The sequence below is a fragment of the Schistocerca gregaria genome, chromosome 5 (genome assembly GCF_023897955.1).
Source record: "Schistocerca gregaria isolate iqSchGreg1 chromosome 5, iqSchGreg1.2, whole genome shotgun sequence".
Lineage (NCBI taxonomy): Eukaryota > Metazoa > Arthropoda > Insecta > Orthoptera > Acrididae > Schistocerca > Schistocerca gregaria.
In genome coordinates, this window is record NC_064924.1 from 486,899,940 (window position 1) to 486,924,123 (window position 24,184).

The window sequence follows — 24,184 nt, forward strand, 5'->3', positions numbered from 1 at the left end:
GATTTAGTGAAATCACGGAAAACCTAAATGAGGATGGCCAGACGCGGGTTTGAACCGTTTTCATCCCGAGTGCGAGTCCAGTGTGCTAACCACAGCGCCACCTCGCTCGGTCTTAGGTGCCGTTCGTGGTCAAATACAACAGCGCTTGTCTAGCATCTGCATGTATTTTCGAGCACACATTTCTCGCAGTGTTTCCATATTTTTGTCCATCCTCTGCATGTGTGTGACAGAGCGAGAAAGAGCGCGGGCACAGTGGAGTTAGTAAAGTGGGGCGAGCAGGGGCGCGTTTCCCCTGAGGCCGACGGTGTAGTACGGCAGTAGTACACACGCCCGCGCCAGCGCCCGCCCTGTCGAGAACAGTATCGATCGCGGTCGGCAGGCACCGCGCAGGCCCACTAGCGACCGCGGCCCAGCTCGCCAGTCGATACTGAGCGTCGAGGCGTGCGGCGGTAGTGATGTGGGCACGCGCTGCACGCGCAAGGTTGCAGCGTTACCGCCGTCGCCACCGCCGAATTCGTCCCGTCAACTGCGCCACAAGGTGAGTAAGCACTGGGCCACCCCTCGCTTCCCTGCTTGTCACTGTCCACTAAGCGCCCGAGGCTGCCTTGCTGCCGGAACATAGTAGTACTTGCAGCTAGACCCTGCGCGCTTGGAATACGCTAGCTTTTGTCACTTACATGCAACCCTTATCTTGAGATATGTTCTGCTACTAAGTACAACACACCCTACATATCCACTTCGGCAAAGAAGCCTGGCTGCAGCACCTCGGAAAACGAATGTCGTCTTTGTTGTACAAGCAGACGCTCGCTCGAAAAGCTGAAAAAACCATTTACGAATCCCGCGACAAAATAGGCCCAAACTGCAAAGCGGAAAAAGTCAAACAGGTGACTCAACGAAAACTTGATAAACCTTACTCAAATGCCAACTATGTTGTCAGCGACAATAGTACAGCGTGCAATTTTGTCATATGATGACATGGTTGGATACTGTGGCTGTTATTTAAAGCCAAATGTTGATGGTGTTGGGACAGCAACCAGCCACAAATATACTTTCAGTTCCTTTATTCAAAGGGAACCGTTAGCGGTTTCCAATCGTTATGATTCATCTTCACACGGTTTACATGCTTTCCTTACAACATGTGGTGCGTTTTTTTTTTACAGATTAATGTTGTAAGGAAACAACAATAGTACAGCCTGTTATGGCATTGTAAAATTATTGAAAGTGCGTGGTTGGTAATAATTCTAGCGGCACGAATGAGGTCTTTCAGGGTTTCTCACTGCTAGAAAGTTTTCGAACTGCATCTTGATCTGTCATCTGTGACACTGAAAGTACATTCACAGCATTATTACCTTTATTTTCACTATTGATGGAGCATGGCACAACATAGTGCAGTAGGGTTTTAAACTGTTGGTGATTGAAAAGGTGCCGTGAGTTCAGTACATTACTTGAATGTCTAATTCTCTTCTCATTTTTGGCTTCATGAATAATCTGCCAGTAGCTTAAGTATATATACGTGTACACTTCAAAATGAACATTTGGTTGAAATTAGCCAATAAAGGCGAATGACGCATATTGTTCAAATAATAAACAGCCTTAGAGGAAGCATGAATTATCTTAATCAGTGTTTGATGGCTGTAGACCTAAGCAGTTGCTCCGATTCGGTCGCAAAAAATAGCCTATCGCCCTCCATTAATTATGCTACGTCGTTCAGATTAACTCCTTAAACAAATTTATGTGGCCAATAATCCGACTTTCTTTCTTACATTCTACGTGTGTGTGGCACAGCGCGCTCTTCCTGGCTCTTGGAACATTAACAATATGAACCACACCGATGCAGAACATCAGTTGCACATTTTACCTAATTTGGTACTGCTTGCAATTTTTTTATATCTTACATATAAGCGAAGATTATTTACTAACTCTGCGATAGCGGCATTTTATTCCAGAACTCTCCCGTGTACATGCTGGGAATTAAATTTCTGTGTGGATTTATTGCTTTGCTTTTGCAGCGATGCCAGTGACGTCATGTCCACATTAATGGAGTGCAACAGCTGCCAATTTGTTATCATTTTCCTGTCACAACGACCATGTGTTGTTCTGCTCTCAAACTTTACGTTTAAGTCATCTTCACAGTGTTACGTGCAACTGTTTACATCACAATATCTGTTTGTTTCATAGAAAGAATAATAAATTACGATGGATTCGTCCGTCGTTATAACCATCACGACTCCTTGTCCAAATTACTTGTTTGCTGGATAAAAATATGATATTAGACGTTTTTCTGAGGTGAATTACAGGACTGCATTCAGATGTATTTTTAAAAAAAATCAGAAGATTTTGTCTTTTGTCTTCAGTGACGTCATGCCCACGTCAGTGGAGTGCAACAGCTGCTAGTTTGTCAGTATTTCCCTTCCACGAAGACCGTGTGTTGTTCTGCTTTCATACTTTACGTCATCTTCACAGTGCTTAGCGCTATTGTCGTCTTCACAATATCTGGTTGTTTCACAGAAAGAATAATTACTATAGATTCGACCATCGTTACAACCATTACGGCACCCTAACCAGATTACTTGTTTGCTGGATAAATATGTGTTGTTAAAGGTTCGGTTTTGCAAAATACAATCATTTGTACTTTTGTTCTAAGCTCCAAATGTGTTTTGATGTATCTGCCTCAACCTCAGTGTGTGCACTTTATTTATTCATTGCCATGTTTAGTGTTTCTGAGGTGAATAGGAGGCCTGCCTCCAGATTTATTTGAAATATTTACAACGCATCATCTGCTAAAGATCTTTGATGCTGTTTTGCAAGGGAAATAGCATGCTGTCCGTTAACTGTGTGGTCTCTTTCGTGTTTATTGTTTACTGAGTGTGTGAGTGTTGTGGAATAGAAAAACGAAAACACAGAAAGAAATCGACGCTTTCTGGCAGAGTAAACCTGTGTGCTGGACCAAGGCTGGAACTAGGGACCTTTGCCTTTGACAGGTAAGTGCTATACCAACTGAGCTACCCAAGCACGATTCACGACCCACAGCTGTAATTCTGCCAGTACCCCTTCTATTACCTTCCTAACTTCGGTCTGGCACACAGATTTAATCTGCCCAGAAGTTTCATGTCAGCACACATTCCGCTTTAGAGTGAAAATTTCATTCTGGAAACAGTAAAGAATCATTCTCAGACAAAAAAACAAAGAACAGTAATATTATTTACGGGTTGCTCATTTTCAAATCGACATAGCCAACAAGTAACTTTCCCAGGTAGCACACTAGAACCTCAGACAAATTAAACACAGTCACAATGAACTGTGTCAAGCATGAACTTCATCTGGGGACGAACAGATGCGAAGCAATGTTTGTGGCATAAAGCAGTTCGGATGATTGTGGTGTGAAAAGGCGTTTTGGTGCTATGTGAATGGTCTATGACTAAACATTGGAACAGAAAACAGTCTATTCAATTCTGACAACGTAGCTTATACAGTGTGTAAACTTTCAGATGGCAGACCTCTCCCTAGTCCTGAATCGGTAGAAGTCGGGAGGCTTCGGCAGGCACGCAGTTTCGACTGCTGCCAACATTACGTAGCTGACTGTGTTGTACAAGGCAGCCGTTGTCGTCTGCTCCGTTATTGTTTTGCGCTGTACTGTTCTGCGTGCTTTTATTGTGCAGTTGGGCTAAACATGATCAAAATGAGTGAAGAGGCAGTTGCTGGGCCATCTCGGGAGTCGCCAACAACCCCTACCGGTAGGCCTATGGTTAGAAGGTAACCAGTATTAAGTAGCGATGCTCGCAAAATTATATTGCGTGTGATTGAATGCCGCGAAAGGGCAAGGGAGCAGAAAAATTTGTTCACCCCATTTACAAATCTTCAGTGAGAGCTGCTACATACACAGGACAAAGCATGCATAGCATTGGAAGATTCAAACAGTTTTCCAAGAATCATCCTGGCGTATCACCACAAACGCCTGGCAAGAAAAGGTGAGTTTCCATTTCGGATATTTTGTTCGCGATCGCTTTAAAGGAGCCCCCTATTTCGTCCGAATTACCTTATATTTCATTTTTCCTTGCTGCTGTATTGCTTTGTATGGAAACACCACTGGTTACTGTATTATTTCGAAACACATTCATATTACAGTACATTTCCAAATTCAAAAAAATACATGCAGTGCAGAAGGCATTTTCTTATAAATCTTTCTCTCTCTTTTAACTTAGGAAAACAAGTGGAGAAATCGAAGTAATGATCGATGATTTCAACCAGCGTGTCATTCGCGACACGATAGCGGAATTTTATTCAGCGCGGAAGATTGTGCCGAGGTTGCGAACACTGCTTCCAGTTTTGCACGACAAAAGAGGCTGGAAGTGGAGTATTGTCTCGCTGAGAAAAGTACTTTTGTCTATGGGATTCATATGGCGTAAGGTGGAAAACAAGAGGAATGTGTTGTTAGAACGTCCAGACATTGTGCACTGGCGATCTCGTTTCATTGTTGACATGAAGAACTTCTGGGAAGCAGGCAGAGAAATATTTTATCTCGATGAATCGTGGATCGATAATAACTTAACGTTTAATAAATGTTGGCAGAGGAAGGGTGACTTACGTGAAGAGTGTGTCGTTGGTGTCACTACACGGAGGGGGGGGGGGGGGGCATAGTAGACAAACATATATATAGTACATGACGATTTCCGTTTCGTTTACGAACAACATTTAAAGCGAGTTTTACTTCCAAGCCTTTCGTCTGCTTTCGTCTAAGCATGACGTGCAATTTGTAGTGGCAGAACTGCAAACTGGTAGGCGTGCCTTCTCCCCTCCCCAACGGCTCCTCTCCCCTCGCCAGCCAATGCTTGCTTCCTCCTCTCCCAGCGCTCCCCTCACAACTCTGCCGTCTTACAGTTAAACACACTGTACTGTATAATCATCAACAATAATACACCATGGGGTTAGTGAGATATAGAACACATTATGCATATGTAACTACTAATGTTGATTATTAAGGTGTCAGATTTTTTGTTTTACTTTGATACTTTCGTTCATTAATGCTGTATGAAGAAACTTTCAAGGGAAATTCTACAATAGCATGCAAAATATTCGATGCTCCAACAGGCATTGTAAGGACTAAAATTTTATGTCCATCGTGGTGTCTAGTATACATAAGGGTTGAAACACTGCTAGGCATCACCCACCCTACTCCTCCCAGCCATAATTTCACCTGACTCATGTAGATAAGGAGTAAAGCTATCAGTTACAGAAATATATGACCATCTCCCATGTGAATTAAAGGTGTTGTCAGATAAGGAAAACAGTTTAAGAAACTACAATCATTTCTGTTTGACAACTTATATATAATACATGAATTTCTCAATAGATCATATCAATGTGTGGTTATTCTAAATTTATTAAATTTGTCATTGAATAAGATAAAAGCTAAATAATGTCTCACTATATTTTCTCAAAAAAGTCTGCATAGCTTGTAAACCTTTTGACACATTCAACATTATAGCCACCACCTTTTTTTTTCAGTTATTTCCAGGCAAGCATCGACCAATAGTTGCTAAACCATGGGACTCATAATGGGGAAGAGCTATTTTTAAATTGGAATACTATATTATGCTATCCTTCAGGGTTTTTCCCCCTTTTTTACAACTCTGTCACATTCCATTGTCTATCATAGGCAAGTTCATAGTCTTGGCTTGTGATCATGTCTTCTCTTAAATGAGCCTTTCTTATCGTCCCAGTTTCCTTAATCTAATTTTCCCAGGCTGTTGGTAAATACTGTATTATCTACCTAGAATTTTAATGTATTAGATTTTTAATACTTTGGCAGTCTAGTTTTCACTTATATTGAGCCATTAATCTTACTTTCATTTTCATTACATTCATTATCTCTTTGGAATTCCTGTTGTTTATCCCTAAATTATCCACCTGATTTTTTATCATGATTTTGGTTGATGTTTCTTCATTTTGGTACATTTTTAAATTTTGCTACCATTACTTTTACATATTATTGACAGCGATCTATGAACCTTTATCTGTTTATATCATAGCTACCAACACTTCATTCTTTCCATTACCAATTTGGGTGTTACATCTTCGAATAAAATTTGTATGTTTTTCTCTGATATTTCACATAACCTTTTTTCCAATCTTTCCCAAAATTTTTGTACTTTCTCTAGGTTGTTCTTGTTATACTGATTACTTAGTGTATATGTAGTAGTTGTATTGTATATCTTACTTATGTTGCACACTGACAGATGTAAACTTTCTGGACACGATGAAAAATTCATTAACTGAGTCTAGTATTGATATATTAATTGTAAATATAGTTCCTGTGTGTAACAGTTTCTGTCAGTTTCTTACCTAGTTTACCTTTGACGATTCTGTAATTATCCTGAAGCAGTATTTCATTATATGATAATCTGGCATCTTATAATGAAAACGTTTTTACTTTATGAATATAGCATTTGTGTTAATTAACTGGGGTTACCATGAGATATCAGTGTTTGTATGTTGTACATTCCAAGACAGAATTTTTTTTGGATTCACAACATGCTCCAACTCGCATTAATTATTTGTGTTTGCTATCAATTATCACAGTTTGTACATTATATATTTCAGGCTGGAATTTCAATTGGGTTTGAATTTTATGGTAGGGCTTACCAGCCCCCACCCCCTTCATCCATGCATTTTTATATTGGCATGGACTTCCATCACTTGTTGTGATGATAGATTCACCTTGCAGTCTATTTGACAACCTGTCCGATTGCTTTGAAAATACACACATCAAAAAAACTTTTGCATCACCCCAGTTCCCAGAACTGCTGAAGATGTTGACTGTGCATATTGTATCACAGACACAGTCCCTTTGACTGCTCAGAGATGTCAATAAACCCACCCAAAAATATAAACAACCATGCATGAACAGCGACAGCCGATCAGTTCCAGTCATTCCACCAGGAAGGACGTACACGGCTCGTGTTGTCTCTAGTTCAACCATGCCAAGGCAGTCAATATAACAGTTCGATCGCTTCTGCATTGTTACTTTGTGCCAGGAAGGGATCTCGACAAGGTAAGGGTCCAGGCGTCTTGGAGTGAACCAAAGCGATGTTGTTCTGACATGGAGGAGATACAGAGACACAGGAACTGTCGATGATATGCCTCACTCAGACCGCCCAAGGGCTGCTACTGCAGTGGATGACCGCTACCTATGGATTATGTATGGCTCGGAGGAACCCTGACAGCAACGCCACCGTGTTAAATAATGCTTTTCGTGCAGCCACAGGACGTCTTGTTACGACTCAAACTGTAAACAATAAGCTGCATGATGCGTAACATCACTCCCAACGTCCATGGCGACGTCCATCTTTGGAACCACAACACCATGCAGTGCGGTACAGACGGGCCCAACAACATGCTGAATGGACCGCTCAGGATTGGCATCACGTTCTCTTCACCGATGAGTTTTGCATATGCCTTCAACCGGACAATCGTCGGAGACGTGTTTGGAGGCAATGCGGTCAGGCTGGCCGCCTTAGGTACACTGTACAGCGAGTGCAGCAAGGTGGAGGCTCTCTGACGTTTTGGGGCGACATTATGTGCCGCCGATGTACGCCGCTGGTGGTCATGGGAGGCGCTGTAATGGCCGTATGATACATGAATGCCATCCTCCAACTGATAGTGCAACCATATTGGCGAGGCATTCGTCTTCATGGACGACAATCGTGCAATCTTATGAATGACTTCCTTCAGGATAACGACATTGCTCGACTAGAGTGCCCAACATGTTCTCCAGACATGGACTACATTGAACATGCCTGGGATTCACTGAAAAGGTTTTTTTTAATGACAATGTGACCCACCAACCACACTGAGGGATCTGCACCTAATCGCAGTTGAGGAGTGAGACAGTCTGGAGCAACAGTGCCTTGATGGACTTGTGGATAGTATGCCGCGACGAACACATACATGCATTAATGCAGGAGGACGTACAAATGTGTATTAGAGGTACCAGTGTGTACAGAAATCTGGATCACCACAACTAAAGGTCTCGCTGTATGGTGGTACAACATGCAATGTGTGGTTTCCATGAGCAATGAAAAGGCCGGAAATTGTGTTTATGTTGATCTCTATTCCAGTTTTCTGTAGAGGTTCCAGAGCACTCGGAACCTAGGTGATGCAAAACTTTTTTTGATGTGTGTTGTTTGTTAGGAAACAGTTGAAGCGCGTTGTCAGCTTAGAATAAGGTTGTGGTCTCCACAGCATCAGCTGCCACTTACATCTGATACAGACTTCGTTGAACACCACCACTACTATGTGACACAGACATGACCAACAATTGCCAGTTACTGATCTACACTGGGTATTTTATTTTCTCAGAGCATGTCGTATGTGCTGATCGTTCCACTGTTTTCAACCCAGGGAGGCTCGCATTGGGATATGGGCAACTCTACAAGTGTCTATTCTGTGTCATTTATTTAATTTTACCATAGACGTTCTTTGAGACACCCGCATTTATAGCATTTATAGATGATGAAGTAGCTTTTGCCAAGACTGACTGAAATATGCCCTTTGAAATTCTAAAGATATTATGTACAGAATACAGGGAGCTAAAGGTTATCTGTAATTTTTTGGTGGTAATGTAATTCTGTTAGAAATGACATAGTACTTTGAAGAGTAATTGAAATGAATGGATAGTGTCTTCAAAAGAGGTAATAAGATAAAAATAAAAGAAAAACAGGAGAGATGGGTGATACTTAGTGAATTAGATTAGAGAATGATTAGCTGAAAGCAGCAGAAGAGTTTTGCTATTTGCACAGCATAATAACTATGTCAGAAGTAATGACGTTGTAAATGTTGTCTGACAATAGGAAGAAAAAGAGAAATATGTCAATGCAGAGTGGAAGCTTTCCAAATAGGGCATTACAGAAGAATGATGAAGATTTGGTAGGCAAATGGAGGGCTACTTTGATGCAGGGTGGGATTGTGGTGAGGTTGCAGGCTGATAGCAGCTCATATAAACAACGTCAAAGTCAAATATTTTGTTAAACTCATACGATTCGCAGTATGGCAATGCGGTGGCCATGCCACCTCTCAGCACTTGGTCAGAATGGTGTGTGGTACATGTTGCCAGCTATCTGACATCCATTGGGCTGTACTGTTTGCACGCATGAATGCTGACACCAGGAACTCGCTCGGCGGCGTGTGCCCTGTTGAGGATTAGCATGTCTGCTCACAGATAATGCCAGCAGTACAGAAAACTGCCAGAATGCTTGCAGGGGATGACAGCCTCTGTACCAGTGTGGGAGCGTGAGTGATTGTACTGCCCCAGTGTCAGGCAGGAGTCTGGCTGCTGCTGGAGTGAGGAGATGATGCAATGGTGGAAGCATTGACTCATGGCAGCTGCTTACTATCCCGTATTGTTCCAGCGCCTGGTGTAGCCCTCTTATCATAGTAGGTGTTGCCAGACTGCTGATGCCTCTACTAGAATTGATGATTATTCAGACAGGCTAGCAGCCCACTTGTTGTCCTGACACGGTGTTTCCAGCTACATTCACAACAACAAATCCGTGGCCCGATGATATAGAAACTGCTTGGTTCAACCTGCAAGAGCACTATCTTACTGCTCCATTGTCAGGATTGTGGTCATTGACTTAGTCTGCCTCACAATGCGTTAACAGGCAGTTGCTCCAACTGGTATGTCAGCTGCTTACGGATCCTTCAGTCGCTGTGGCTGAGCTGCTAGTATCTCCAGTAATGTCCAAGAAATAGTTGCAGCACTACACATACTAGACCAGCATGGAGAGCTGCATCAAACCACTCTTGGGACTAATGGCTACGACTACAACATCAACATCAACAAGAATAAGAACAACTTTATGGTTTTTGCAACTACTTCAATTATAATTAAAATACAGCCATCTGATAACACCCAAGCTCACATACCAAAGTGTTTTGACTCTGTGCGTCAACTGCAAAAGCGAAATAGTAATGATGCTCTTTGAAATAAAAAGTATTGAAATATGTGATCTGAATCTCTGCATTTTAGGATAGGCTTAGTAACACAGGTAGGTAAGCTCAAAGAAGAATACTGCAGTCGTTACTGATTGTATCAATAAGCCTGAGAATGTTTCGAAAATACTTATAAGTTACTGCCTCCTACATATATCTCCTGAAATAACAGTGACCATAAAATTAGACAAAGCAGAGCTCACATGGATGCTTACAGAGAGCCGTTATTCTTGCACACCATTAGCCAATTGAAAAGGTAGGAGGGGAAGTAATAAGGGCGCAAAAGATACCTATCTCCACACTTTGTAAAGTGGTGTGGTTCCGATTTAAACTGATTAACTGATTGAAACTTGTCGATAGTGTAGAATACATGACCTGCTAGAAATAAATAGTTACATCAATCAAAATAAATGTTTAATGTAACACATTTTTAGCTCAGACTAAAAAGTATAAAATAATTTCTCCCAGCCCCACACAGATTCATAACCCAATACAGACAGTTCTGATAATTTGTGAGTGTGAATTTTTAATATCTATGAAAATACTTGTAAGATTTATAATGCAAAGCGCGAGGTGGATGCAATATATAGTAGGCAGGACATGAACTATTCATATGTCAGTTATGCATCGCACGTGCCCAACAGTTTTTTGTTACAAATCTTACCAGTATTGTCATGCCTATTGAAACTTCACCATCTCAGATTTCCAGAATATAGTGTCAGTAATCTGTATTGGACTGGGAGAAATCATTTATAATTTTTTTGCCCAATTTAAAAAGTATTATTAAAAAAATTATTTTTACTTAAATAATTATGTTCTGTTTTTTAGTCTTGTTTTATTGTGCAAACTATTGTAATCAGATATGAAAAGGACTGGGAGTGAGAGAAACAAACAGCGGGGACTGATCCACTGGACAGGAGCCGTCAACATTGGTCAGCTGAGTGTAAACAGGAGGACAACAGGAAGAGAAAAAAATGATAAAAGAGGTGGCATGGGAATAACGAAGTTCAGGCAAGTAATCCAAGAGAAAAAACCTGAGGGGTAGGGAAGTCTGAGACCAAACCACTAGTTTGTAACGAGGACGATACGAGAGTGTAAAAAATGCATAGCTGAGGTCAAAGGCATGTCGCAGCTATCTTTATACGATTACATAGTGCAGCCTCGAGCATCTATTGGTTAGCAACATGCGCGTGATCTTGCGGTGCTGCGAGGCCAGTGCTGCAAAGGCGATAGTAGCCCTTGCAGATATAGCAGTGCCATCTAGCAGTCGTCATCGAGTTGTACGAAAACTGCCTGGAACACAGTCAAATACTACCTGCTCAACTCTCTGGTCCTGCACGGCAACCAAGACACTTTGAACATCCTTATGAGAGCTATGTGGACCAGACAGACAAGTGAGGAAGTTAATACTGCATGTCACCCAATTCTGAGCTATGTTTGAAATTCCTGGTCTCTAGGTCGCCAGGAGCTGATTTAAAATCAGTTACAAAATTCGTACCGAATAGACAGACAGACAAGAAAGTGACCTACCAAAAATGTTAAAAATGAAGCAATTACAAACAATTTATTTTAATTTTAAATTTAAGCTAAGCTGTCGTTAACAAGAATGTTGATCTTATCCCCACAGTGCTTTACTATTATTGGAGGTGGCAAGCCGTTGCCTTCCTCTCGCCTCTGAACGCACTTCCTCAATCAGTTATAGGGAGACCTACTGTATAACGTGGACTAGCCAGTGCAGTTTGGGATTTTTCACGTTTATAAACCCTTTCCAGAGGTGAAGAAGTGATAAGTGACAGAAAAAATATACAACATGCTTGGAGAATTCAATTGACATAAGCGACTTTGCCAAAGGGCAGATATTTATGATCCAGCGTCTGGAAACGAGCTACACGGACACCATTGAAGCTGGTCGTTTGTTCGTATCGTAGTGTCGCGAGCAACGATGGAAAATGGTTGTAGGGCACTGTTCTACGAGAAGGTGACAAATTACTGGATGCCCTCTCCTCATCAGAAAAAGTTGAGGTGGAAGCTTGTCCGCTCTGTAATGTAGGCTAGGCGGCGATCCGTCGCAGATATGACGACAGATACAGTGCTGGTGGATGTACTATTTTGGAGAACACCGTTCAGCGCACAGTGTTGAAGATGAGCTTGTGCAACACACAACTCGTGCATGTTCCCATCATAACCCAAAGAAATCTTCAATTACGATGGCAGTAGGCACAGGGTCGTCGAGATTTGGTCGTGGATCAATCGAAACATGTGGCCTGTTCGGGTGAAACACGCTTCTTTTCACGCCTGGTCGATGGTCATGCCATCATTAAGGCGAACAGTTGCTCGAACCATGCACCTGGCGACTAACACAGGTCAGTGGGGGCAGTATTATGCTGTGGAGGACTTTCACGTTGGTTTCCGTGAGACCTGTGGTAGTAATCGGAGGCACCATGACACGTGAACAGTATCGCGGGTTGATGTTTGGTCTTTCCTGAAGGCGATTGCATCGTCTAGTGGGATAACTGTCCGTGTCACAAATCCAAAATATAGCATAATAGTGCCACGTTGACGTCATGGCTACCAAATTCGCTTGATCAACCCCTTGTGAAACACATCTGAGAGCTATCCGATGCTATCTCGCTGCAAAACCTGGACGCAATAGAAAAAAGGACACAAAATCCTACAAAACTGTGTTCTTTTTATATTTTTTGGGTCACTGATTAGGAGTCTGATGTGGAAATTACGAAATTCAAAACGGCGGATCCGACTTGGCGATTCCAGTAAAACCTCGAGTGCAAAGTGTTTTGCGGTCGCTGATAACGAATTAGAAGTCGAAATTACCATATCGAAATGTTTTTATTCCACATTTTACATTTTTCAGTCGAAATTATAGTCACATTCGTAGCTTGCGTCATTATCGCTATAAGAAGGTCGTTCAAAAATGGTTCTGAGCACTATGGGACTTAATTTCTGAGGTCATCAGTCCCCTAGTACTTAGAAGTACTTAAACCTAACTAACCTAAGGACATCACACACATCCATGCCCGAGGCAGGATTCGAACCTGCGACCGTAGCGGTCGCGCGGTTCCAGACTGAAGCGCCTAGAACCGCTCGGCCACTCTGGCCGGCCATAGGACGGAAAGCAACCCCTTCCTTGTGAACCTTCGGAAGGCCATATAACCTAGGGGGAACAGTACTGTCGGAGTTAAGACTCGTGATAGTGTCTTGCGACAAACCACTTTTCTTCAGGAGGCTGTTGGTCTTTCTCTCAACACTTTTTTGTGGGGCAGCATCGATTCTGCGATACGCTGATCAATTAGTAAACGTTGCATGATACCTCAACTGCGAATTCGTAGTCTCACTATCGATATCTCTGACTTTGGTCATCTTTGGTGGCACTAGTGTTCAGTGTGTGTGTTATCTTTCCTGCATCAGCCCGAGAACCGAGGTTTTAATTTGTCGGGTTGTTCACCGGGAGATTGTTCGAGAACCGGATCTGCTACCTCAGGTGGCATCTGTTAATCTTCTTCAATTGTCGTTTTCTGGAAACTCGAGATACGTGAGTCCGAAGATGCCAAAACCTATGGAATACATCATGCATCATTTTCTCAAAGGAATATTTGCGCGTTAAATCTTCTGGGAAATGTTGAATATCCTCATTCCGAGCATCACTCGCATCTTCAGATAGCCGACCAATCGGCAACGGAGCAGCCGCGATTATGGCTTGTCCTTACATCAAAACAATGTGGATGATATCGCCACCGGACACTAATGAAAAATATTACTCACTAGGTTAGCGCCCGCTGCTTGCCTTGCGTAGACTATATTGCCTACAGAGATTTTTTTGTTTTGCTTTCATTCAATCGAATTTTTATGTTCACAAATTGCAACGCTTTCTAAGGTTTTCACGCTAATTGAGACCATATAAACATGATGTTTTTCGAATGTACTTCTGGCCCAAAAGCGATTCTGATAGCTGGAGTAGATAGTTTTTGTTGATCATGCCCTTTTGCATTCTTGTGGGGATACTTCCACAGCAACTTTCATCCCTTAATAAGTATTTCTTTATATCTAACCTAGAAGTGAAACGCCAGTTTCCATAAACTTAACTTTAAAAATTTTTAATGAAACGAAATATTTACTTAAAAATTTTCATCCCATATTTCACTCTCTTAGTGGTTGAATTTCCAGACACATTGATACACGTATTTTTCGTATTTGCAACCTTCAAGTCAAATACCTGTTGTCATAGATGTAGGCTTATAAATCCTTTAATAGCTTTTTAGTAATTACGTATTTTTAAAATTAACCAACATTGTACCCTCTTTGTAACTGAATTTCCAAAAAAGCTGAAACACGTATTTTACTTTCTGACTGAGAAACCAAATATCAGTTTTCGTAGTTCTAGCTTCAAAATTAGCTTAATAGCGACATACTTTCAAAATGCCTTTCATCCCAAATATCGCCCCCTTAGGAGTAGAATTCCTGACAATCCCTTCGTAAACGATGCCTGCGGTATAAGATTCACACCCTATCCAAACTTCAGGATTTTGTCCTTAGCGGTCTGGGCTCGGCGATGATGACTCAGTGAATCAGTGTGACCCTATTTCACCGCCTTAGAGGCGTATTTTCTTCATCTCTAACCGAGAAGCCAACACTAGTTTTCAAAGATTTAGCTTTAAAACTGCAGTCACAATGAAATATTTTCATAAAGCGTACCACCCCCTTAGGGGCTGAATTTCCAAAAACAGTGACACGCATATGATTTATTTGTAACATTGAAGTCAAATACAAAATTTCATGGATTTAGCTTCAAAAATGCTTGCAAAATGAAATACTTCCATGAAAATTTTCATCCCCGTTTCACACCCATAGGGGTTGAATTTCGTAAAGCAGTGAAACATCTATTTCTTATTTCTGTGAAGCTAGATTTAAATTTTCACAGATTTAGCTTTTAAAATGCTTACATAATAAAATATTTTTTATAGAAAGTCTCATTCCCTATCTAACCCCCTTAGAAGCTCAATTTCCAAAAACATTGAAACACGTCTATTTTTATTTGTAACTGGGAAATCAAATACTAATATTAATACACGTAGCTTTAAAAATGCGTTATTACTTCTTTAACTGCGACATATTTTCAAAAAAAGTTTTCACTCTCTGTTTCATATCCACAGAGTTAAATTTCCAAAATTGCTCTAACACGTATTTCTTTCTGTATGACCGAGTAACCAAATACGAATTTTCGTTGATGGAAGTTCAAAATTGCAAGTTCAAAATTGTTCTATTTAGATAGGGAAATATGAGCTTGTGTATGCCTCTGTATGCACCCTATTCTCCCTTATCTTGTTCCCATGATCCACACGTGAGATACACGATAGTGCCACCTGAACTGTCGCACACTTTTCGCTGAATATCGGTTCTCAAAATGTACCCAACAGGGCGTTTTGAGAAAACAATCGCATTTCTTCAAAAGATTCTCATTTAGCTTCCACTTACATATGTGCTATGCCGAATTGTTACGATCTTAGCAACGCTTCTCAGAATTCTTTCGATATCTCTTCTCGTGTCTACTTAATGGGGACTCCAAAAGCTGGAGTGATACTCTAGAATCATGTGTGCAGTTTCTTCTTCAGATGCACCATACCATCCCAGAATCCTTCCAATAAACCTGAATCTGCCATTCGCCGTCCCAACTACAGATTTTAAGTGTTTGTTTAATAAACTTTTGCTTTTAAGATGATGGGAGTAAATGTTTTAAAGTTTTTTTATAAAAAAATTCTTAGTTAAAAAGCTGACAAAACTGAATATGGTATTATCGAAAGATGTAACTTGGTAGGGAAGTAAATATCTGAAGCAACTAAGACACTGATCATAACTGCACCAGTAAGTGGACTGCACCTGTCAGTATACACTATTCGTTTTGCATCCATGCTTCAACACTAGATCTGCTGCCCAGAGTGAAAATGAGGATTAATGACGTGCTCTTACCACACATACTTTGAGATAGTAACAAGCCTAAAAACATTCGACTCGTAACAGGTATAATTATTGGTCTGCAAATGTCATTAATACTGCTGTAACATTGTTCAGTGCACCGTCGTTAGTGACCAATAGAAATATGAGCACTTACGCCTATTACAGCCGGTGTATCAGTCTCTGCAAGTGTCTTTAGTTGCTTCAGATATTTACTTCCCTACCAAGTTAAATCTTTTGGTACTACCATATTCAGTTTTGTCAGGGTTTCAATCGTAAATTTCTTTATAAAAAACTTTACAAAATTTACTCACATCATGTCAAAAGCAAAAGTTTATTAAACAGTCACTTAAAATCTGCAGTTGGGATGGCGAATGGCAGATTTAGGTTTGTTGGAAGGATTCTGGGATGGTATGGTGCATCTGCAGAGGAAATCGCACACACGATTCTAGCGCGACCTATTCTAGAGTATCACTCCAGCGTTTGAAGTCCTCATTAAGTAGGCATAAGAAGAGATATCGAAAGAATTCTGAGAAGCGTTGCTAAGATAGTAACAACTCGGCATAGCACAAATGTAAGTCGAAGTTAAATGAGGATATTTTGAAGAAATGCGATTGTTTTCTCAAAAAGCCCTGTTGGGTACATTCTGAGAACCGATATTCAGTGAAAAGTGTGCGACAGTTCAGGTGACACTTTCGTGTATCTCACGTGTAGATCATGGGAACAAGATAAGGGAGAATAGGATGCATACAGAGGCAGTCACCTGTTAGTCCTGTTTGGTCCAGGTCTCACATATTTGAGCATTATTCTAGAACTGGTCGCATGAGTGATTTGTAAGCAAGTTCCTTTGCAGACTAATTGCATCTCCCAGTATTCTGCCAATAACCCAAAGTCTACCACCTACTTTATCCACGACTGGGTCTACTTGATCATTCCATTTTATATACCTACGAAATATACCCAGGTATTTGTATGAGTTGACAGATTCCAACTGTGACTTGTTAATGCTGCAGTCATAGGATACTACGTTTTTTTCGTTTTATGAAGTGCACAGTTTTTTTCAGTTTTGAATATTTAAAGCAAAGTCTCAGTCTTTGCACCACTCTGAAATCTGAAATATATCTGACTTGAATATTTGACCATATTTTTTTAGACAGTAGTTCATTACAAATAACTGCATCGATTGCGAAGTGTATGAGGTTACTATTAATAATGTCTTCAAGGTCATTAACATATAATATGAACAGCAAGGGTCCCTACAACCTCCCTCGGCACAGCCGAAGTTGCTTTTGCATCTGTCGCTGACTCTCCATCCAGCATAACATGCTACGTCCTCAGTACCAAAGAATCCTCAAGCCAGTGACAAATCTCTCTTCTCAAGTTAAACGATTGATTTTTTTAATAATAAGCGTAGATCAAATCATCCTTCTTTCTTCTATGTGGTTAGTTAAGAAGACAAGCTCTCAATCTCTAAGGCAGTGGTCGTCAAACAGTTTTGTTCAAGAGCCAATACTGACATCGTGGGACAACACCTCGGGTCGTATGTGTACCGTTCCTATCTTTAACTGGTAACCCATATAAATCAGCATGTAATAGGCCCCCAATAGAATAGCTACAGTAAGGTCTCAAGAATTTGTCCACCGGCTCCCGAGTACCGATCGTTAATGATCGGCACCATTCGGAACACTTCGTTGTGACTGTGATCAATTTCAAATTGCTGCCAACCTCACAGTTGTAGCGCATTGGTTGCATGGTGAAGTGTTGTTGGTTTTACTATGTGTGCAAATGACTTTGATTATCAGTAGTATTTGTACTTGGTTGTAAATGCACCGGTGAGTATGAGGCACCGTCACAAAAGTTTGATAAGAGATTTAAATTTCATTTGTCTTCTACTCATTGCATTGTATTACAACAGCCTTAATTAATTTAATGTTCCTAACTATAAATAATTCCACGTGTGAAGATGGACGTCTCTGCAATGCGCATTCACAAATCCACGTTGCTTCCGTGTCTAAACTATCCCACATCAGCTGATCGATACGAGTCGCGTACGACCGTGAGTTGTCAGTACTGGAAGACAGACAATAGAACGTCTCCCCTTCTCAAATCCTCTAACTCCGCAGAGTTCGCGTTGCTTGCGGCACTACCCCTGGCATAAGCGTCCAACTTTACTTACTCCACGGCGAATTCACCAACATTAATTAAAAATGAGAACATCAGAAAATATTACTGTCCATATTCTTGTTTGTCTCCGAGAAAGAAATTTATACTCTTACGAAGCTTGCAAGAACTCTCCACTCGTACTAAATCTCCAGAAATGTCTCAGTTTATCTGGTGTGTCCGTAAGCGGTGGTATAAGGGGCGCACAGTATAATTGGCCACGCTTTCCCTCCCGAATTTTGCGATAATTAAGCCAGTCCGTCTTTGAACTGAGCCGGCCGAGCGGTTCTAGGCGCTACAGTCTATATGTTTCCATATAGAGCCGTAGCAGCGCCTTCTGATTCTAAAAGTGCATTACTACTGTGTATATTTTAGGTAACGAAGCGGGAAGAAGTTTTTTGTGCAAATGTTTTTCACACGTGAAGCCATTATGGTGCGTTTATTTAACAAACGCCGTAAAATGAAACTGTTCACGCTGATTACAAGCTAACTATTAACGGTACGAGAGCATGGTTTACCGCATGACTAGATCGAAAGGCATCCAATCGACGGCTGCCGACTATGGCGCTGTCTGTAACTTTAGCGTACAGTCTGTATAGTTCGTACAAGATCGTACATCTTCGTTTATGCCGGAGTTATTCATTTATTTATTAATATCAACTTTTCCTGGCATTGTAAAATTACTTAAAGGTAGTATTTATGACCCATAGATGCGCCCTAATGTCTGATTGGCAAAACGTTACTTTTGTTAGCAAATGTTTATTAATAGCAATTACTTAATTCGCGCCAGAATAGATATACTTGCCTACGTATCTCTTTGATGACGTCACGAGCGATTTCTGCATCGGTACCTCGTCCCACTGGCTCTGAAAGCTACAGATGGCCAACCGCCACTGCTAGCCAGCGTGGGACTCTACCTCTCGCTCCTTATTCCATACATACTCCAGCGCTGATACATCCACTTCAAGTACGTGCGAATAAGAGGTAAGACTCACACAACCTTGGACTGAACTGTCGTCAGAGTTCTTCTTCCGATGTAGGAAGAAAACACAAAACCTAACATGAACCGTGTGAGAATCGTGTATGTGTGAAAGGGTTTCATTCGTTTTCGGTTGCAACTAAAAACAAATCGAACCGAACCGACCGATTTGAACCGCATTCATGTGAAACAGGCCTTAGAAGCTCTTAACGTTAGTCGAAGTTTTTGGATTCGGCTGTAAGTACTAGATGCGCATTATTGTAAAATACGGCTTAGAACCGAAGGCCAGACGAATACTTGATTCGAACCGCATACGGCCCACGGGCCGCAGTTTGACAGCCTTTGCTCAAAGGACTCGACAACGCTTGGCCTATGTACACTCACCGAGCGAGGTGGCGCAGTGGTTAGCTCGCGTCCCAGAGGACGTTTCAAATCCCCAACCGGCCACCCAGATTTAGGTTTTCCGTGATTTCCCTAAATAGTTTCAGGCAAATGCCTGTAGTGTCTCTTTGAAAAGTTCAAAGCCGATGCTTCCTTATCCTTTAGTAATCCGAGCTTGTGCTCCGTCTCTAACGGCCATGCTATTGACGGGAAATTAAACTCGTCCCTCCCTTCTGTACATAGACAAAATGTTACAGCTCATTGTTACCAGTTGTGACACCGTATGAGGCAGCAGTAATTTGTTTTGAAGTAGTTAGATAATATTCTTTCGTATTATTTCTTATTCTTGTATATTCAGATCTGAAGATGGAAAAAAACCGAAATGAGCGTATGGCGTCTTTGGCCGGGAGGACCGTTGCAGGGCAGGTCCGGTCCCCTTGGTGCAGGTCTTATTACATTCGACGCCAGATTGGGCGACCTGCGCGCCGGATGGGGATGAAATGATGATGAAAACAACACAACACCCAATCCCTGAGCGGAGAAAATCTCCGATCCAGCTGGGAATCGAACCCGGGCCCGTAGGATGGCAATGCGTCACGCTGACCACATTTTTTTTATCTCATTTTTGTTCGTTTTCGTTCGTTGTATCTGCTCGGGGAGGACGTCGAAAGACACCCGTTTCAGTTCGTTCTTGATCCATTAACTCAGTTTTTTTTTATTACACAGGGCAGCCAGCCCTCTGACCGAACACACTGAGCTACCGTGCCGGCATTTTTCGCTTTCGTTCGTTACATCTGCTCGGAGCGAACGTCGTAAGACACCCGTTTAAGTTCCTTGTTGATCGATTAACTCACCACTCAGCTATCGGGGCGGACACAGATCTCAAGATGAGCAGTGATGACTGAAACTGCTCACATGTGAAGAGATGAAAGTGACTATGTCCAGCAGTAACGTCTGAGAAGGTAAAGAACAAAAAAGGCCATATGGACATATGGCCGGGAAAGTTGAAGATTAGGGATCTTTGACGGTGATCACTGTGTCAGCACTGGGCAGATGACCTACTAGCACGAGGTAATCCAGACGACCGTGTGGAACAATCTCCGTATCTGCCACTATATGTACCATTTACAACACGTCCAGGCCTTATTGTCTATGGACCTGCCTCCGTGGCGATCGTTTCGCGGCTGGTTTGTCGCACAGGCGTCAATGGTGCTGTGATTTTTCTCACCCAGCTTGTTCATAGATGAAGATTCTTTTACGGGGAGGGGTCTCGTAAACCTTTTGATTGTAAAAAATAGCTCGAAATCAGCGGAAGGAATCTGTCTCGAGCAGCTGTTCATAAGCCACACATTTTTGTAATCAGTGTTAATCGACGCTCGAAGTGGTGGAAAGAGCGATGCCTCTGGACTCTGGATCTCTGGAAACAAGTGATTTGGAGTGATGCATTACGGTATACCCTGTGACGATCCGAAGGAAATTTTTTTTTTTTTTTTTTTTTTTTTTTTTGGGGGGGGGGGGGGGGGGGTTTTGGAGAATGCCTGGAGAATGTTACCTACCATGATGTGTAGTACGAACAGTGAAGTATGGTGGGTGTGGTGTAACTGTATGAAGGTATTTTTCGTGATTAAAATGTGACCTCTCACTGCGCTTAAAAAAAAAAAACACTAAATGCGGAGGATGTGAACACTTTTTACAGCATTGTGGGCTGCGTACAGTAGAGAATCAGTTTGGAAATGGTGATTGTTTGTGTCAGTCCGTCACTGCACTATGCCATAAATAAACATGTGTCAGGAAATGGTGTATGGACCATAAGAATGGACTGACGTGCCCAGTTCCCGACCTGAACCCAACACAATACCTTTGAGATGAGGGGACGTCGACTTTGCTCAGAGCCAAGGATCCGATATCAGTATCTTCTCTGGTTTCGGCTTTCAAGGAAGGATGGATTGCCGTTCCTTCAGACATTCGGAAACCACACTGAAAGAGGCCGCAGCAGAGTTCGAGCCGTGATAAAGGCGAAACGGTGGGCACTCAATATCAATATCCACTAATAGGTGTGCAGATACTTTTGACCAGTAAGTGCAGTGGCAAGATTACTGCCAAGACACAGAGAATCCGTATAAGGGAAACAAGTTGAAGAAAATGTTATAGAACGAGAAGAGGAACTTTTGAAGATGAAATGGGAGAAATGTTACTGCGAAAATAATTTGACAGTTTTCTGAAAGACTTAAGTCGAAGTAAGGCTGCTGGAGTACACGACATCCCTCAGAATCATGAGAGCCTTAGCAGAGCCAGCCGTTACAAAACTATTTCACATTCTGTGACATATATATTAGGCTCGGATGGTCCCGGCGGAGGTTCGAGTCCTCCTCGGGCATGGGTGTTTGTCCTTAGGATAATTTAGGTTAAGTAGTGTGTAAGCTTAGGGACTGATGACCTTAGCAGTCAAGTCCCGTAAGATTTCACACACATTTGAACATTTTTATATCAGGCTGGCGAAATATCCTCAGATTTTAAGAAGAATGTAGCAGAATGGAATCTGAACTCTACAGCAGAGTGTGCGCTGATATGAAACTTCCTGGCAGATTAAAACTGTGTGCCGAACCGAGGCTCGAACTCGGAACCTTTGCCTTTCGCGGGCTAGTGCTCTACCAGCTTTTTTTAAATCTCATTTTGTTCGTAATTTTCCGCTGCAATTGTTCAGGGCGGACGTCCCACGAAACCCGATCAAGATCATCGTTGATCCATTCACTCAGTTTTTTTTAATTAAAGTGGGCAGCTGACCCTCTGCCCGAACACGCCGAGCTTACCGTGCCGGCGTTATACTATATCGAACACCCCAACTCGGTTCCGCAAGAATTACGTCAACTTTCTTCGAAGGATTCCCACTTAGATTTCCCTAGCATTTCTGTTACATTTTCGTACGGGCCACATCGACCCGTTAAAATCCTAGTTGCGTGTCTCTGGATTCCTTGTTATGCCTATTTGACAAGGATTCCACACACTGGAACAATACCCCAATACCTCGGGCGTCTTCCGTACGTTTCCCTTTACAAATGTGCAGCCTTTTCCCAGATCCCTTCCAACAAATGTAAGTCTTCCATTCTCCTTCCCTACTTGTGTAATTCCATACCGCTTTTTAATAGTACCGTAAATACACCGCTTGAGAAAAAAAAGAGAAGTACGCAGAAAAGGTGGAGCAAACGAAATGGAACTTCGCGATTGTGAGGGTTCTGATGCTGTTGCTATGATTACAAAATCGAATCAAATTTACAAAGAATTTGGCAGTATGAGCCCACTCATTAGTTGGACGTCGCACACCCTCTGGGATCGATGCATGCTCTGATGCAATATGGAAGGATGTCATAACAGTTGTTTCTTCTGAGTCCAGCTGGCCCAGAACTTTTGTAACTGGTTATTGATATTCTTGATACTGTCACTGTGACGGAGTTGGCATCCGAGATGATCCCACACATTTTCTATTGGCGACATATTTGGGGACCTTTCTGGCCATGGCAGTATCTCAACATCGCGCAGACAATTCACAGAGACTCGTGCCAGATGTGGAGGAATATTGTCCTGTTGAAAAATGGTACCACGATACTGTGACATGAGAGGTAACACATGAGGCCAGAAGGTGTTCCATATTGCCGTCAGAGTTCCGATGCTGTTGCTATGATTACAAAATCGAATCAAATTTACAAAGAATTTGACAGTATGAGCCCACTCATTAGTTGGACGTCGCACACCCTCTGGGATCGATGCATGCTCTGATGCAATATGGAAGGATGTCATAACAGTTGTTTCTTCTGAGTCCAGCTGGCCCAGAACTTTTCTAACTAGTCCTTGATATTCTTATACTGCCACTGTGACGGAGTTGGCATCCGAGATGATCCCGCACATTTTCTATTGGCGACATATTTGGGGACCTTTCTGGCCATGGCAGTATCTCAACATCGCGCAGACAGTTCACAGAGACTCGTGCCAGATGTGGAGGAATATTGTCCTGTTGAAAAATGGCACCACAATACTGTGACATGAGAGGTAACACATGAGGCCAGAAGGTGTTCCATATTGCCGTCAGAGTTCCGATGCTGTTGCTATGATTACAAAATCGAATCAAATTTACAAAGAATTTGGCAGTATGAGCCCACTCATTAGTTGGACGTCGCACACCCTCTGGGATCGATGCATGCTCTGATGCAATATGGAAGGATGTCATAACAGTTGTTTCTTCTGAGTCCAGCTGGCCCAGAACTTTTCTAACTGGTCCTTGATATTCTTATACTGCCACTGTGACGGAGTTGGCATCCGAGATGATCCAGCACATTTTCTATTGGCGACATATTTGGGGACCTTTCTGGCCATGGCAGTATATAAACATCGCGCAGACAGTTCACAAAGACTCGTGCCAGATGTGGAGGAATATTGTCCTGTTGAAAAATGGCACCACAATACTGTCGCATGAGAGGTAAAACATGAGGCCAGAAGGTGTTCCATATTGCCGTCAGAGTTCCGATGCTGTTGCTATGATTACAAAATCGAATGAAATTTACAAAGAATTTGGCAGTATGAGCCCACTCATTAGTAGGACGTCGCACACCCTCTGGGATTGATGCATGCTCTGATGCAATATGGAAGGATGTCATAACAGTTGTTTCTTCTGAGTCCAGCTGGCCCAGAACTTTTGTAACTGGTCCTTGATAT

At 42.0% G+C, this 24,184-nt stretch overlaps 1 protein-coding gene across 1 annotated transcript in view; it reads left to right on the top strand.

Moving 5' to 3' along the window:
- Positions 1-419: 419 nt before the first annotated feature.
- Positions 420-24,184, top strand: part of LOC126272748 (SPRY domain-containing SOCS box protein 3) — a 95,564-nt gene continuing 71,799 nt past the window's right edge. The window contains exon 1 of the mRNA XM_049975848.1: positions 420-538. The gene's annotated coding sequence lies outside the window, so the exon portion shown is untranslated. The remainder of the gene's footprint in view (positions 539-24,184) is intronic.